Here is a 16,193-nt window from a genome sequence, read left to right as displayed (position 1 = left end):
AGTCCATTCTAAAGGAGATCAGTCCTGGGCGTTCTTTGGAAGGAATGATGCTAAAGCTGAAACTCCAATACTTTGGCCACCTCGTGTGAAGAGTTGACTCATTGGAAAAGACTCTGATGCTGGGAGGGATTGGGGGCAGGAGCAGAAGGGGATGGCAGAGGATGAGATGGTTGGATGGCATCACCGACTCAACGGACATGAGTTTGGGTGAACTCGGGAGTTGGTGATGGGCAGGGAGGCCTGGCTTGCTGCAATTCATGGGGTCAGCGACTGAACTGAGCTGAACATCAACAAGAGCATTTGCCATTTGCCTGTGCTGCTGAAGCTGCTGACCTCTGACACTCCCTGAATTGAATTCAGGGAGGAGAGTGAGGCACTCTGTGCTCCAGGGAAACTGGTGGAATGGGTCTTTAGATAGTTGGATATTTTTAGGAATTGATTTCATGATCCCAGTACTTGCATCTCCTCATATCTAGAACAGAGCTAAACCCTTTCATGGTGACATCACCTCCTCCTGACTAGCAGAAAACCCTTTGTAAAATAAGCACTTGATTGTATTGAACTCCCCCTTCACCATAAAGAAGGATGAGCACCAAAGAATTGATGTTTTTGAACTGTGGTGTTGGAGAAGACTCTGGAAACACACTTGGACTGCAAGGAAATCAAACCAGTCACTCCTAAAGGAAATCAACCCTGAACATTCATTGGAAGGACTGATGCTGAAGCTCAAGCTCCAATACTTTGGCCACCTGATGCAAAGAGCCAACTTATTGGAAAAGACCCTGATGCTGGGAAAGATTGAAGGTAGGAGAAGGGGACAAAAGAGGATGACATGTTTGGATGGCATCACTGACTCAGTGGACATGAACCTGAGCAAGCTCTGATAGATGGTGAAGGACAGGGAAGCCTGGCGTGCTGCAGTCCATGGGGTTGCAAAGGGTTGGATACAACTGAGTGACTGAATAACAAAAACCCCGTTCACCAAAATCTTATATGTTGACCTTCCCCCTGGCTACCTCTTTGGAGCAGTCTCTCAGAGCTATATGAGGTGTTATCTCCCAGGCTGCAGTGCCCATTTTGCTCCAAGTAAAACTTAACTTGTAGCTATCACATTGTGCATCTTATTTTAGTCTGCATGTGCCACACCTGGGTGTCCCTCTCCCAGGACCTGAGAAGGGCAGCAGGTCTTGGAATGGGTGGAGTCACACCTGTGAGGCTGCAGCAGACTGCCCCCCATTCATACTCTAGGCTGATGCTCTGTGATGCTCCGTTTGTTCTTGGAAAGTTCAGCCACTCCTTGGCTTGTCCAGATGTTGCAGGGAGGAGGATGGCCCAAGAGTGGACTCTTGTCTAACACTCGGAAATGAATTGTCTGATGAGATACACATGCTGATAAAGAGCTTTTATTGGGAAGGGGCACCCCAGGCAGAGAGCAGGAGGGTAAGGGAAGCCAGGAAGACCGCTCTGTCATGTGGCTCGCAGTCTCGGGTTTTATGGAGTTGGGGTTAGTTCCTGGGTTGTCTTTGGCCAATCATTCAGACTCAGAGTCCTACCTGGTGGTGCAGGCATTGCTCAGCCACGATGGATGCCAGAGAGAAGGATTCTGGGAAGTGATCAGTCACGTGGTGTCTCCTTTTGACCTTTCCCGAATTTTTCCAGTTGGTGTGGCTTGTTAGTTCTGTGTCCCTTACCAGGACCTCCTGTTGTAAAATAGCTCACATGAATGGTTACTATGGTGCCTGACCAGGGTGGGCAGTTTAGGTCAGTGTGTTTCCCCTAACACAGATGCTACCCTGTGACAGTCATGTCCAGGCAGCAGGCAGAGGCAGAAAATCCAAGTCATTAAATGCAAGGATGTGCACGCTTCTCATAAAGTTACTCTCCAGGCAAGTTATCTTTTAAATACAGGAAAGGATGAGCTTGTTTCCCCATGACACCATGCTGTCAAAGGCTTGGTGTTAGAAGGATACAAGAGATATGAAAGACACAAGCCCAGTCTCCCCTAGGAGATTTTATGTCTATATCGACTTAAAAAATATTCACAACCTGAAAGCTGAGAGTTATGTTTTAATCAGTAGGAATTTTTAGGACCTTGACTCCAGAAGGCAGCATCTTAAGTAACCCTGAAAGAACTGCTCTGAGGAGAAGGGGAAGGTGCCAGCTTATATAGAAATTATGCAGCAAAGGGCAGGTAGTCTCAATATCAGAATGTGTGCAAGTGTTAGATCACTCAGCTGTGTCTGACTCTTTGCGACCCCATGGACTGTGTAGCCCACCAGGCTCCTCTGTCCTTGGAATTCTACAGGCAAGAATACTGGAGTGGGTAGCCATTCCCTTCTCCAGGGGATCTTCCAGTCCCAGGGATTGAACCTGGGTCTCCTGCATTGCCATGGGAGCCCAAACATCAAAAGATTACTATTAATGAAAGGAAACCAGATATCCCAAGTTAGGGAATTGAGTGCTTTTCTGTGTATGGGAAGATGCAAGAGTCTGGGCTCACCTAAACCACTCCTTTCACATAAATCTCAGCTATCTGGGACCAGTATCCTGCGTGTTTTCACATCCTGAGCTCCTTTGGGGTTTATCGTAGGGAGTGGCTGAAGTCTGCTGGCCGCCAGATCACAGGTAGTCTTCTCCTTCCTGAGTGCCCTTGAGTGAGTGAGTGAGTGAGTGACAGTTGCTCAGTCGTGTCCAACTGTTTGTGACCCCATGGACTATACAGTCCATGGAATACTGGAGTGGGTAGCCTTTCCGTTCTCCAGGGGATCTTCCCAGCCCAGGGATCAAACCCAGGTCTGCTGCATTAGGGCTCAGCAGTTCACAGAAAAGGCTGCAATCACTGATGACTATGACTTCCTTGTTTACTGATATGGCAAAAATTCTCCATTTCTCATTTATTTCCTCCCAGTTCTGTAAACCATTCATGGTATTGCTAAAAATAAATAGCTAGCATTTACTACTTATTACAGTCATGGTGAAGGAAGAAATTTTCCTCTCCCCTGCTAGGTTCTTCTGGCTAGTCTAAGAATTAAATTGACCTGAGACAGATTAATGGAAGTAAATCAAACAAAAATTTAATAATATATATAGATGGGAGAGGGGGTCCCCAGATAGTGAAGTGATAAAGAATCTACCTGCTAATGCAGGAGACACAGGAAATGTGGGTTCGATCCCTGGGTCAGGAAGATTCTCTAGAAAAGGACATGCAACCCACACCAGTATTCTTGCCTGGAGAATCCCATGGACAGAGAAGCCTGGTGGGCACAGTCCATGGAGTTGAAAAGAGTCAGACATGACTAAGCGACTGAGTGTACACACACATAGATAAGAGAGACCCAGGAAAACACCCTGACACGGTGCAAGCCCTCACCTTGAACATCATCTTGAACATGTCAGCCTAGAAAAATGAGCTGAAATTCCGAATATGAGACTTGAGATCTAAGGACCACAAATTACAGCATGGAGGGAATGAATTACAGAGGGAAGGGGACTCCTTGGGGCCCAGAGTAGTCTAGGAAACTTCTAGAAGAGAGTAACTGCCACAAGAGAGCATGTCACATTGGAATTTGGCTACAAAATGATATCATGGGGCAAAAAAACCCCACAAAAACCAGGAAGACTGTAAGACCTGGCTTCTCACCTTGGCCCCACAGCTGCCCCTTTCTCTGTGGCTCAGGCAAGTCATATCCCCTCTTTGAAAAGTTGCTGCCTCTTGTGTCAAAAGAAGTCATTGGGACAAAAAAGTCATTGTCACCAAGAGCCAGTTTTGCAAGGTAATTAAGAACGTGAATGCAAGTTCACGGGCCCGACATACAAGGAAGGACAAACACTGAAACATCAGAGTTTGGAGCAGAGGAAGGTTTACTGCAGGGTCAGGCAAGCAGCTGTGGGTGGCTCAGGCCCTAAAAGGCCCTGAGCTCCCCAAAGAATTTCAGCAAAGCATTTTTAAAAGCCAAGTGATGGAAGGAGGTTGCAGGGTACCAGATCAGATGGCTCACAATTCTCTGGTTGGCTGATGGTGAGACAGCGGTCACGGGGGTTAACCTTATCCCTCCTCAGGCTCCAGGAGGCCTGGGGCTATATGCTTATGGTCCTCAGGTAGTTAACATCTTCCATTTCTTGGGGGTAGAGGGCTTCAGCCTCAAAACAACTCAGGAAATGTGCATCAAATACTATTACATAGGTACTTCAGAGAGGAGCTAAAGGAGAGGATGTAGGGGAAGGTCTGTCCCCAATCTTCCCTCCCCAGCACCTCCCCCACAACTGGGAAGGCCCCATGGGGTCCTGTCCGGTTACAAGGACTTTGGTTCTGGGGTGAGACACCCAGGTTCAGACCTGATCTAACATGTATTAGCTCCGTGGTATTTCTTTACCTTTGAAAAACAGGGTGAATAGAAGCTGCCATTTCATGGAGGTGGTTTTGGGATTTAAATGAGATGCTAAATATAAAGCACTCAGCAGGCTTCCAGACTCACTGTGTGTGCCTGGTAAGTGTCATGTGTCATCTATTGCTATCCTTTTCAATGGAGGAGCAGAACCAACGAAGAGAGTGGATTTCTAGGATTCACCAGAAAAAGCCTTCTGTATCTGCTGATTTTCAGGTCTAGATGGGGGCAGACTTTACTGCTTGGCCTAGAAAAGCCCCTGCTCTCCTGGGAGAGCTTTGGAGAGAGATAATAGGATCATGGTGGCTCCATTACCCAAGGAAGGCCCCACGTGTGTCTGGGTGTTTCAAGTCCTTTTTACCTGAAGGTGACTATCAAGCTAGACAGCCGCGCGTACCAGTTAGAGAACAGTCCTGAACACTTGACATAAAATGGAAGGAGAGATGGCTTTGTCACTGAATTCATCCAGCCTAAAGTGAAAGTGTTAGTCACTCAGTTGCGTCACAGTCTTTGTGACCCCATGGACTGTAGCCTGCCAAGCTCCTCTGTCCATGGGATTCTCCAGGCAAGAATACTGGAGTGGGCTGCCATGCCCTCTTCCAGGGTATCTTCCTGACCCAGGGATTAAACCTGAGTCTCTTACATCTCCTGCATTGGCACATGGGTTCTTTACCATCAGTGCTACCTGGGAAGCTCCTTGAGGTCTTGTGGCTGGACTCATAAATAAAACTGACACTGTTGTAGCCACGCATTCTGGGAAACAAACTCACTCAGAAGGACAATGCAGATAGTGGAGAGCAGGTTATTACACCGGCAGCCCCAAGGCAGTCTCCTCTTAGCCAAGGACCCCGACCAGTTTTTGTGAAAACTTTATATAACCTAAGTATACGAGCCCAAACCCACCTCCCTAAATTCCCTGAAACTAGTCTGAACAAAGGAAAAGAAAGATACAATCAAAGTTAACCCATGATTTATATGCCTTAAACCTTGGTACTTAACAGTGGACAATTACCAATAGGCCTGAGGTCATATCCCAGTAAGCATAATAGAATTTATGATTCTATTTGGTTACACAGATAATTAGGGTATTCTTTTAAGTGACAGAGAGTCTAGGTATGAGCCCTGGGGCTCTTCCATCCAGGGGGGCCCTGGTTTTCCAGTTTGTATGTCATTTCCATAGATACTGGGTGTACAGCTCAAAGTCCACAGTCCAGCCCAAGATGGAGTCCTGCTTTCAAGATGGAGCCTGTTCTGTCTGTTTCCTCCTTCAACACAAGACAGAGAAACAGGAGAAAAAGAAACAAATGTAATTTGTGTGCATGGAAATCTCAAAGAAATAGATATCACTTTTCACTTTCATGCATTGGAGGAGGAAATGGCAACCCACTCCAGTGTTCTTGCCTGGAGAATCCCAGGGACAGGGGAGCCTGGTGGGCTGCCGTCTATGGGGTCGCACAGAGTCGGACACGACTGAAGTGACAGCAGCAGCAGCAGCAGCAGTGGCCAAAGCAAGCAGCTTTTTACACAAAGACACAGTGCTTTTGTGAGAAATTAATGCAAAAACTCAGTTTAGGGTGCTTAGTTGGTAAGGAATTTTTTTACATTTATTTTTTTTAATTTTATTTTATTTTTAAACTTTACATAATTGTATTAGTTTTGCCCATTTATTTATTTTTATCTTTATTTTTGGCTGCACAGCACCTTTCACGTGGGAGACTTGTGTCCTGCTTTCAGAAGGACAGAGAGAAAGTTCAGAGTGACCCTTCCACATCAGCTCTTTCCAAAGTAACTTCAATTCAAAATAATCAATATGTCATTGAGGGACCTTTTGGGGTGGCCTGCCCCAGGCTCCAACATCTCCAAATGCCTGAGACCAAGAAGCACATACAGAAAAGGTGACCACAGACTATAAGAGCTGAGCAAATGCTGCTGCTGCTAAGTCGCTTCAGTCCTGTCCAACTCCGTGCGACCCCATAGAGGGCAGCCCACCAGGCTCCCCTGTCCCTGGGATTCTCCAGGCAAGAACACTGGAGTGGGTTGCCATTTCCTTCTCCAATGCATGAAAGTGAAAAGTGAAAGTGACATTGCTCAGTCGTGTCCGACCCTCAGCGACGCATGGACTGCAGCCTACCAGGCTCCTCCATCCGTGGGATTTTCCAGGCAAGAGTACTGGAGTGGGGTGCCATTGCCTTCTCTGGAACAAATGTTAACAAGAGCCATATCCATCCCTCAGCACTAACTGTTTAATTGTACTCAGTTCAGTCACTCAGTCGTGTCCAACTCTTTGCCACCATATGAACCACAGCACACCAGGCCTCCCTGTCCATCACCAACTCCCGGAGTCCACCCAAACCCATGTCCATTGTGTTGGTGATGCCATCCAACCATCTCATCCTCTGTCGTCCTCTTCTCCTCCTCCCCTCAATCTTTCCCAGCATCAGGGTCTTTTCAAATGAGTCAGCTCTCCACATGAGGTGGCCAAAGTATTGGAGTTTCAGCTTCAACATCAGTCCTTCCAATGAACACCCAGGACTGATCTCCTTTAGGATGGACTGGTTGGATCACCTTGCAGTCCAAGGGACTCTCAAGAGTCTTCTCCAACTCCACAGTTCAAAAGCATCAATTCTTCTGCGCTCAGCTTTGTTTATATTCCAACTCTCACATCCATACATGACTACTAGAAAAACCATAGCCTTGACTAGACAGACCTTTTTTGGCAGAGGAATGTCTCTGCTTTTTAATATGCTGTCTAGGTTGTCTCTCCATAAATATCCTGTCTCATGAAATCCTCTCACTACCCTACGAGACAGATACTGTTAGAAGCCCCATTGCAGAGATGAAACAGCTAAGGCACAGAGAGGTCAAGAAACTTGCCTTATGTCACACAGCCAGAGAAGAACCAAACTGGGAGAGAATCCACTGGCATTGCCTCAGGAAAGAGTCCCAGGTTATAACAGGCACGTGACATGGAAGCAACTCCCAGGAAATCAATGAAAGAAGAGAGTGGATGCATGCCTGAACGGACCAGGATATTGAGGTGGACGAAAAGTAAATCTGGAGGATAAATGAAAGGTGGGGGATGGGGTAAGCTTAATTCAGCAGAGTCATTGCCATCAACTCAACTCTAGGATGGAATGCACTAGATTGAAGTTCTTAGCGCAGAGGTCGGAGAAGGCAATGGCAAGCCACTCCAGTACTCTTGCCTAGAAAATCCCATGGATGGAGGAGCCTGGTAGGCTGCAGTCCATGGGGTCGCTACAAGTCGGACTCGACTGAGAGACTTCACTTTCACTTTTCACTTTCACGCAATGGAGAAGGAAATGGCAACCCACTCCAGTGTTCTTGCCTGGAGAATCCCAGGGACGGGGGAGCCTGGTGGGCTGCTGTCTGTGGGGTCGCACAGAGTCGGACACGACTGAAGCGACTTAGCAGCAGCAGCAACAGCGCAGAGGTAAAATGACTATATCTCAGCCTCATAAATTAAAACCCTACTCAGTGCCAAGGAGTCCTAGACCCCTTGGCTTGCCTTTTCACTTCATTATTCCAAAGACACAAAAGAAAGTCCCGAGAGTCTTTCTGTAATGAGGAGCAACCTATTTTTTTTGTTTTCATTCAAGGTTCCACCAACCCGCTGATATGCAGAGAAAAGTTTTCTAGGTTATTTTGCATCCTCACTTCTCTTTCTTCATGCCCATCCCACAAAGCCCAGTGTCTCGGAGTTAAAAAAAAAAAAAAGAAGAAGAAGAAGAAGGCTTCCCTGGTGGTCCAATAAGTAAGAATCTGCCTGTCCATGCAGGGCACACCAGTTCGATCTCTGGTCCAGGAAGAACTCACATGCTGTGGGGCAACCAAGCCCATGAACCACAACTATCAAGTCCCTGCTCAGCAAAGCCTGCGCTCTGAAACTAGAGAGAAGAGAAGCTACCGCAACTAGAGAAAGCCCGCGCACAGCAATGAAGACCCTGCCCAACCAAAAATGTAAATAAATAATGTTTTTTAAATCCCTTTAAAAAAAATCCCACTCCTTGTAGTTGAATGGCTCTTTAAAACTATTACAATCAAGTTTGATATTTACTCGAAAATAACAATAATTTACTCAGCACCTAATAAGTGTTAAGCCCGCCGTGTTTACCAGTATGAGCTGATGTGCTTTTAAGAACAGCCCCAGTGTGGTAAATAGTAGAGCTTATATTTGCCCAGTTGAGGAAACAGGTTCAGGCTATTAGCAATTAGGAGATGGCAAGAAATCCAGACCCTGGTGGGCTAGACAGCACAATCTACATGCTTTCCACCTTCTTTCTTTAAGCCTATATAGTTCTCATTCTTGTTAGCCCATTATAAGATCCTGGGAAACTTTTAAAATAACCAGCATCTGGCCTTCATTCAGATCAAAAGAATGAGAATCAATGGGGAAGAGGGATGACTGGTCTTCTGACATTTGAAAAGCTCATCGGGTGATTTTTGTTTTTAATTGGAGTGAAATTCACATAGCACAAGATTACCATTTTAAAGTGTACAATTCAGTGGCATTTAGTGCGTTCATCACATTATGCAGCCATCGTGTCTCCCTAGTTCCAGAACATTTGCATCACTCCCAGAGGAAACCTTGCCCCCATTAGCAGTCACTTCCCATCGCCTCCTCCCTCCGGCCCCTGGCAACCAGCAATCTGCTTTCTGTCTTGATGAATTTGCCTATTCCGGATGTTTTATGTAAGTGGAATCATGCTATCTCTGACCTTTTGAGTCTGGCTTCTTTCACTGAGCATTACGTTTCCAAGGTTCATCCCGGTTGTGGCATGTGTCAGAACTTCAATCCTTTTCATGGCTGAATGGTGCAATAATTATGGAGAATCATGGTTGCGGACCAAAGCGGAGCGTGATGTGCTACCCCAGGGTGTGTCTCTTTGGCAGAGAGATTATTCGTTTTGAGAGGAGGCAGATACAGGAGCAGCTCTGAAAGCTGAGTGGAGATTACTGTTTTTTAAGAGACACTTTCACCTACAAGAGAAATCTCCCTCTCTGTGTCAGGAAGAGAAGGGGGATTCTGTCAGCAAAGAGGGCAATGATTTCAATCTGCATTGAAACCAGGCCCTTGTTTTCTGCACTTTTCCTGGTAACCTCCCCACACTGGTTCCCTCACCACATATCTGCCGCCCCCCACCCCTGCCACCTGAACATCTTTTGTCTTTAGATGGAAATGGTATCTTGAAAGTCCCTTGGACTGCAAGTAGATCAAATCAGTCCATCCTAAGGGAAATCAACCCTCAATATATTCATTGGAAGGACTGTTGCTGAAGCTGACGCTCCAGTACTCTGGCCACCTGATGCCAAGAGCCGACTCATTGAAAAAGATCCTGATGTTGGGAAAGACTGACGGCAAGAGGAGAAGGAGGCAGCAGAAGATGAGATGGTTGGGTGGCATCAGCAACACAATGGACATGAATTTGAGAAAACTCTGGGAGATAGTGCAGAATGGAAGAGCCTGTCATGCTGCAGTCCATGGGGTTGCAAAGAGTTGGACACGACTTAGTGACTGAACATCAAGCAGGTGGCATTTGAGGTGATGGTTTAGAGAATTTTAGAGATTTACTCAGTTTTCCTGGGTCTCTCCAACCTGAACAAAGATAGAAAGTGAAAAGTCAAAGTGTTAGTCACTCAGTCATGTCTGACTCTTTGTGACTCCCAATGGACTGTAACCCTCCAGGCCCCTCTGTCCATGGGATTCTCCAGGCAAGAATACTAGAGTGGGTAGCCACTCTCTTCTCCAGCGGATCTTCCCAACCCAGGAATCAAACCCTGTCTCTTGCATTACAGGCAGATTCTTTACCATCAGAGCCACCAGGCAAGTAGGAGGTAGACATGTTATCAAACTGCCACTTTTCTTCTGTTAATTATATTACGGGGAGGTCTCAGCCAAGAATCCAGAAGGGTGAAGGGGTAATTATCTCCCCCCTCACAATACTAACCCCACAGTCACCATGTGAAGTCTGGGAGAGCATATGTTTTTATTTTCATTTTGATCGGAGAGAAACTCAGGGCGTGTGATGTACATTTCTCAGGAAATCTCTCTACTTTTTCTCCCTCAAACCAGTACTATCATTACCATATGATCCTTTCTTGACCAAACTCAAAAAATAAACCACTGCTATAATTTGGGGGCTTTCTCCCCTCTGTTTTTGTTTTCCATAACATCCACATAAAGCTCAGATGGACTGCCCCACCACCACCCGTGGGGTGCCCGTGGTGAGTGTGTTGGGGCTGAGAAAAGGGCTGGTCTCTAAGACCCTTATGTCTTGGTGACCACTCTTTTTCCCACTTATGAAGATTTAGAAGTCCTTGACCATCATTCTTTCCTTTACTTCTTCTTTCCACAGCACTAATTAAGTGGCTCCTTTTTTGGTGCTACCATTTTGTTTGGGTTGAGGGGGCCAGCGGCAAATTCTACTCAGGGATTGACAGCATCTTTGCCAAGGATTTATTTAACGCAGGTTCACCTCGGGAATTTTAATAAATAGCATATAGGATAATGTCTCTTAATAAATCAATAAAGAAATAGCATACTCCAAACTAATAATGGCTCAAATGCTCAGTCATATCTGACTCTTTGTGACCCCATGGACTGTGGCCCACCAGGCTCCTCTGTCCATGGGATTCTCCAGGCAAGAATACTGGAGTGGGTTGTCATTTCCTCCTCTGGGCCTTCTTCCCAACCCAAGGGACCCACATCTCTTATGTCTCCTGCATTGGCAGGCGGGTTTTTTACCACTAGAGCCACCTGGGAAGCCCTCAAACTAATAGGTTAACAATTAACTATTGTTCCAGGCCAGATGGAGATGAAATTTAAAAGTCCGAGTCTAGTTGGAGTGTACCTATGAGCTGGTTCTCAGGAGAAGAGCTTAGCCAATCACCCGCTGACTTCAGCTTCTGGGGCAAAAGAAAAATTTCCTCCTTATGGGAACACGTTGCCAGGGAGCAAAGACAGGGGTGTCCGAGTGCAAGGTGATTTCCTTCTGGAGCCACTGCTCAGTTCTTGTCACTCTGACAAAGAACTGCTTTGTTCAGACAGGAGCTAATGCCCCAGGGTCTTTGGAGACCTATTTAAATCAGCAAAGAGTCAACTTGTCCAGACCTAACACTCTGAAGTTGTGGTCAAACCTCTTGGTTTTTAAAGGTCCCCTAGCTATAGTCACTCCTCCATGTGACCTGATCTGTAAGTCCCCAGCAGGGGCTTCTAAGAACCTAATATAGAATGGCTAGTAACTGCACCACAGTTCTCAGGCATAGAGATGAGCGAGATAAACCCGGTCCCTGATTTCTGAGGAGAAAACTGTCTAGTAAGGAAGGCAGAAATCTAGCCAAAAACAAAAAATGTACCAGATACATTTCCCCCCACTTTTCAAAATATTGCTTTATACCACTTTGCTTCTATGAAAGATCTACATCACTACTGTAATAGGGAAGAACAAATCTGACTCCCTATTGGATCCATTTCTTTTCCCTTAGCCTTTGTGTTCTATCGACTTGCTACATGCTAATCACTAAAGTGATGCTGCCTATCGCTTCAAGTACACGTAATGGTCCATCTCCAGGAACCCTGCCTCCCTTGCCTGAGTGTTAAGCTAAAATACCTGTGTTCAACCCACAGGAAGCATCCTGACCAGCCCACCTGTGAACGGCTGCAGAAAAGAAGAAATGAACACATCCCCTCGGGAGTCTGGTTGGAACCAGGAAATATTTGGTTTCTTGTTTGTAAGTTTGTTTTTATAGGAAGCTGTTTTCTGATAATATTTATTTTTTTATCTGGCTGCAATGGGTCTTAGTTGTGGCACGTGGGATCATCAGTCTTCCTTGAGGCATGTAGGATTTTTAGCTGTGGCATGAGGGGCCTATTTCCCTGAGGAGGGATTGAACCTGGGCCCCTGCATTGGGAGTGTAGAGTCTTAGCCACTGGACGTCCAGGGAAGTCCTGGAACCAAGAAATATTTGCAACAACTTACCATATTTCTACTTTACCTCCTCACCTCCCCTCCTCTTCATTCTAGGAAATAAACTAGCATCCGAACGCTGGCAAGATGGTTCATTTTGGACACGTTTAGAGACGGGCGGGTCATGGTGGAGAGATTTGACAGAATGTGGTCCACTGGAGAAAGGAATGGCAAACCACTTCAGTATTCTTGCCTTGAGAACCCCATGAACAGTATGAAAAGGCAAAATGATAGGATACTGAAAGAGAAACTCCCCGGTCAGTAGGTGCCCAATATGCTACTGGAGATCAGTGGAGAAATAACTCCAGAAAGAATGAAGGGATGGAGCCAAAGCAAAAACAATACCCAGCTGTGGATGTGACTGGTGATAGAAGCAAGGTCCGATGCTGTAAAGAGCAATATTGCATAGGAACCTGGAATGTCAGGTCCATGAATCAAGGCAAATTGGAAGTGGTCAAAAGAGATGGCAAGAGTGAATGTCGACATTCTAGGAATCAGCGAAGTGAAATGGACTGGAATGGGTGAATTTAACTCAGATGACCATTATATCTACTACTGTGGGCAGGAATCCCACAGTATGGCCACCATGAGTGGCCATCATGGTCAACAAAAGAGTCCAAAATGCAGTACTTGGATGCAATCTCAAAAATGACAGAATGATCTCTGTTCGTTTCCAAGGCAAACCATTCACTATCACAGTAATCCAAGTCTATGCCCCAACCAGTAACGCTGAAGAAGCTGAAGTTGAACGGTTCTATGAAGACCTACAAGACCTTTTAGAACTAACACCCTAAACAGATGTCCTTTTCATTATAGGGGACTGGAATGCAAAAGTAGGAAGTCAAGAAACACCTGGGGTTACAGGCAAATTTGGCTTTGGAATACGGAATGAAGCAGGGCAAAGACTAATAGAGTTTTGCCAAGAAAATGCACCAGTCATAACAAACACCCTCTTCCAACAACACAAGAGAAGACTGTATACATGGACATCACCAGATGGTCAACACTGAAATCAGATTGATTATATTCTTTGCAGCCAACGATGGAGAAGCTCTATACAGTCAGCAGAAACAAGACCAGGAGCTGACTGTGGCTCAGACCATGAACTCCTTATTGCCAAATTCAGACTGAAATTGAAGAACGGAGGGAAAACCACTAGACCATTCAGGTATGACCTAAATCAAATCCCTTATGATTAGACAGTGGAAGTGAGAAATAGATTTAAGGGCCTAGATCTGATAGATAGAGTGCCTGATGAACTATGGAATGAGGTTCGTGACATTGTACAGCAGACAGGGATCAAGACCATTCCCATAGAAAAGAAATGCAAAAAAGCAAAATGGCTGTCTGGTGAGGCCTTACAAATAGCTGTGAAAAGAAGAGAAGTGAAAAGCAAAGGAGAAAAGGAAAGATATAAACCTCTGAATGCAGAGTTCCAAAGAATAGCAAGAAGAGATAAGAAAGCCTTCTTCAGCGATCAATGCAAAGAAATAGAGGAAAACAACAGAATGGGAAAGACTAGGGATCTCCTCAAGAAAATCAGAGATACCAAAAGAACATTTCATGCAAAGATGAGCTCGATAAAGGACAGAAATGGTATGGACCTAACAGAAGCAGAAGATATTAAGAAGAGATGGCAAGAATACACAGAAGAACTGTACAAAAAAGATCTTCATGACCCAGATAATCACGATGGTGTGATCACTCACCTAGAGCCAGACATCCTGGAATGTGAAGTCAAGTGGGCCTTAGAAAGCATCACTATAAACAAAGCTAGTGGAGGTGATGGAATTCCAGTTGAGCTATTCCAAATCTTGAAAGATGATGCTGTGAAAGTGCTGCACTCAATATACCAGCAAATTTGGAAAACTCAGCAGTGGCCACAGGACTGGAAAAGGTCAGTTTTCATTCCAATCCCAAAGAAAGGCAATGCCAAAGAATTCTCAAACTACCACACAATTGCACTCGTCTCACACACTAGTAAAGTAATGCTCAAAATTCTCCAAGCCAGGCTTCAGCAATATGTGAACTGTGAACTTGAGATGTTCAAGCTGGTTTTAGAAAAGGCAGAGGAACCAGAGATCAAATTGCCAACATCCGCTGGATCATCAAAAAAGCAAGAGAGTTCCAGAAAAACATCTATTTCTGCTTTATTGACTATGCCAAAGCCTTTGACTGTGTGGATCACAATAAACTGTGGAAAATTCTTCAAGAGATGGGAATACCAGACCACCTGATCTGCCTCTTGAGAAATTTGTATGCAGGTCAGGAAGCAACAGTTAGAACTGGACATGGAACAACAGACTGGTTCCAAATAGGAAAAGGAGTTCGACAAGGCTGAATATTGTCACCCTGTTTTTTTAACTTATATGCAGAGTACATCATGAGAAACGCTGGACTGGAAGAAACACAAACTGGAATCAAGATTACCGGGAGAAATATCAATAACCTCAGATATGCAGATGACACCACCCTTATGGCAGAAAGTGAAGAGGAACTAAAAAGCCTCTTGATGAAAGTGAAAGTGGAGAGTGAAAAAGTTGGCTTAAAGCTCAACATTCAGAAAACGAAGATCATGGCATCCGGTCCCACCACTTCATGGGAAATAGATGGGGAAACAGTGGAAACAGTGTCAGACTTTATTTTTCTGGGCTCCAAAATCACTACAGATGGTGACTGCAGCCATGAAATTAAAAGACGCTTACTCCTTGGAAGGAAAGTTATGACCAACCTAGATAGCATATTCAAAAGCAGAGACATTATTTTGCCAACAAAGGTTCGTCTAGTCAAGGCTTTGGTTTTTCCTGTGGTCATGTATGGATGTGAGAGTTGGACTGTGAAGAAGGCTGAGTGCTGAAGAATTGATGCTTTTGAACTGTGGTGTTGGAGAAGACTCTTGAGAGTCTCTTGGACTGCAAGGAGATCCAACCAGTCCATTCTGAAGGAGATTAGCCTTGGGATTTCTTTGGAAAGAATGATGCTAAAGCTGAAACTCCAGTACTTTGGCCACCTCATGCGAAGAGTTGACTCATTGGAAAAGACCCTGATGCTGGGAGGGATTGGGGGCAGGAGGAGAAGGGGACGACAGAGGATGAGATGGCTGGATGGCATCACTGACTCGATGGACGTGAGTCTGAGTGAACTCCGGGAGTTGGTGATGGACAGGGAGGCCTGGCGTGCTGCGATTCATGGGATCACAAAGAGTCAGACACGACTGAGAGACTGATGTGATCTGATCTGATCTGAGAGAAGGAAATGGCAACCCACTCCAGTATTCTTGCCTGGAGAATTCCATGGACAGAGGAGCCTGGTGGGCTACAGTCCATGGTGGTCGCAAAGAGTTGGACACGACTTAGTGACTATCACTCCCTTAGTCCATCATCATCTCGGTCTGTTGGCTTTCCAAACAGTCACTATTCTTTGCCCCAGAAACTCATCTCTCAGTTTATTGGCCTGTCATGTGGCGGGCAGTAAGAGCTTGGACTCGGTAACAGTACTTGTTCTTGCTAAGCAAAAGAAATCCAAAGAGGATTTCTGCTTTTACCAAAAAAAAAAAAGGAGGAGCTGCTTCTTCCTGTTACACCGTTTCAGTCTGTGAAGGGTTGTATAGGAATGCCCTGCTTTCGGACAGCAGGGTGAACTTGTAGTTAATTGTTTACAGGAGAGAAGGAAGCCCCCAACGAGATGTGCACAACCCCTGAGAGGATGAGATGGGGACCTGACCTTGGCAGAGGGCAGTGCCTGTCAAATTTTAATGTGTGTGCGCGGCACCAGGGACCTTGTAAATGTGCAGATTCTGACTCGGGTGAGGCGAGGAGCCTGC

This window comes from Bos taurus, chromosome 25, assembly GCF_002263795.3.
Source record: "Bos taurus isolate L1 Dominette 01449 registration number 42190680 breed Hereford chromosome 25, ARS-UCD2.0, whole genome shotgun sequence".
In the NCBI taxonomy this organism is placed as follows: domain Eukaryota; kingdom Metazoa; phylum Chordata; class Mammalia; order Artiodactyla; family Bovidae; genus Bos; species Bos taurus.
The sequence above is the reverse complement of the archived record's forward strand: the minus strand, read 5'-3'. Positions refer to the sequence as shown.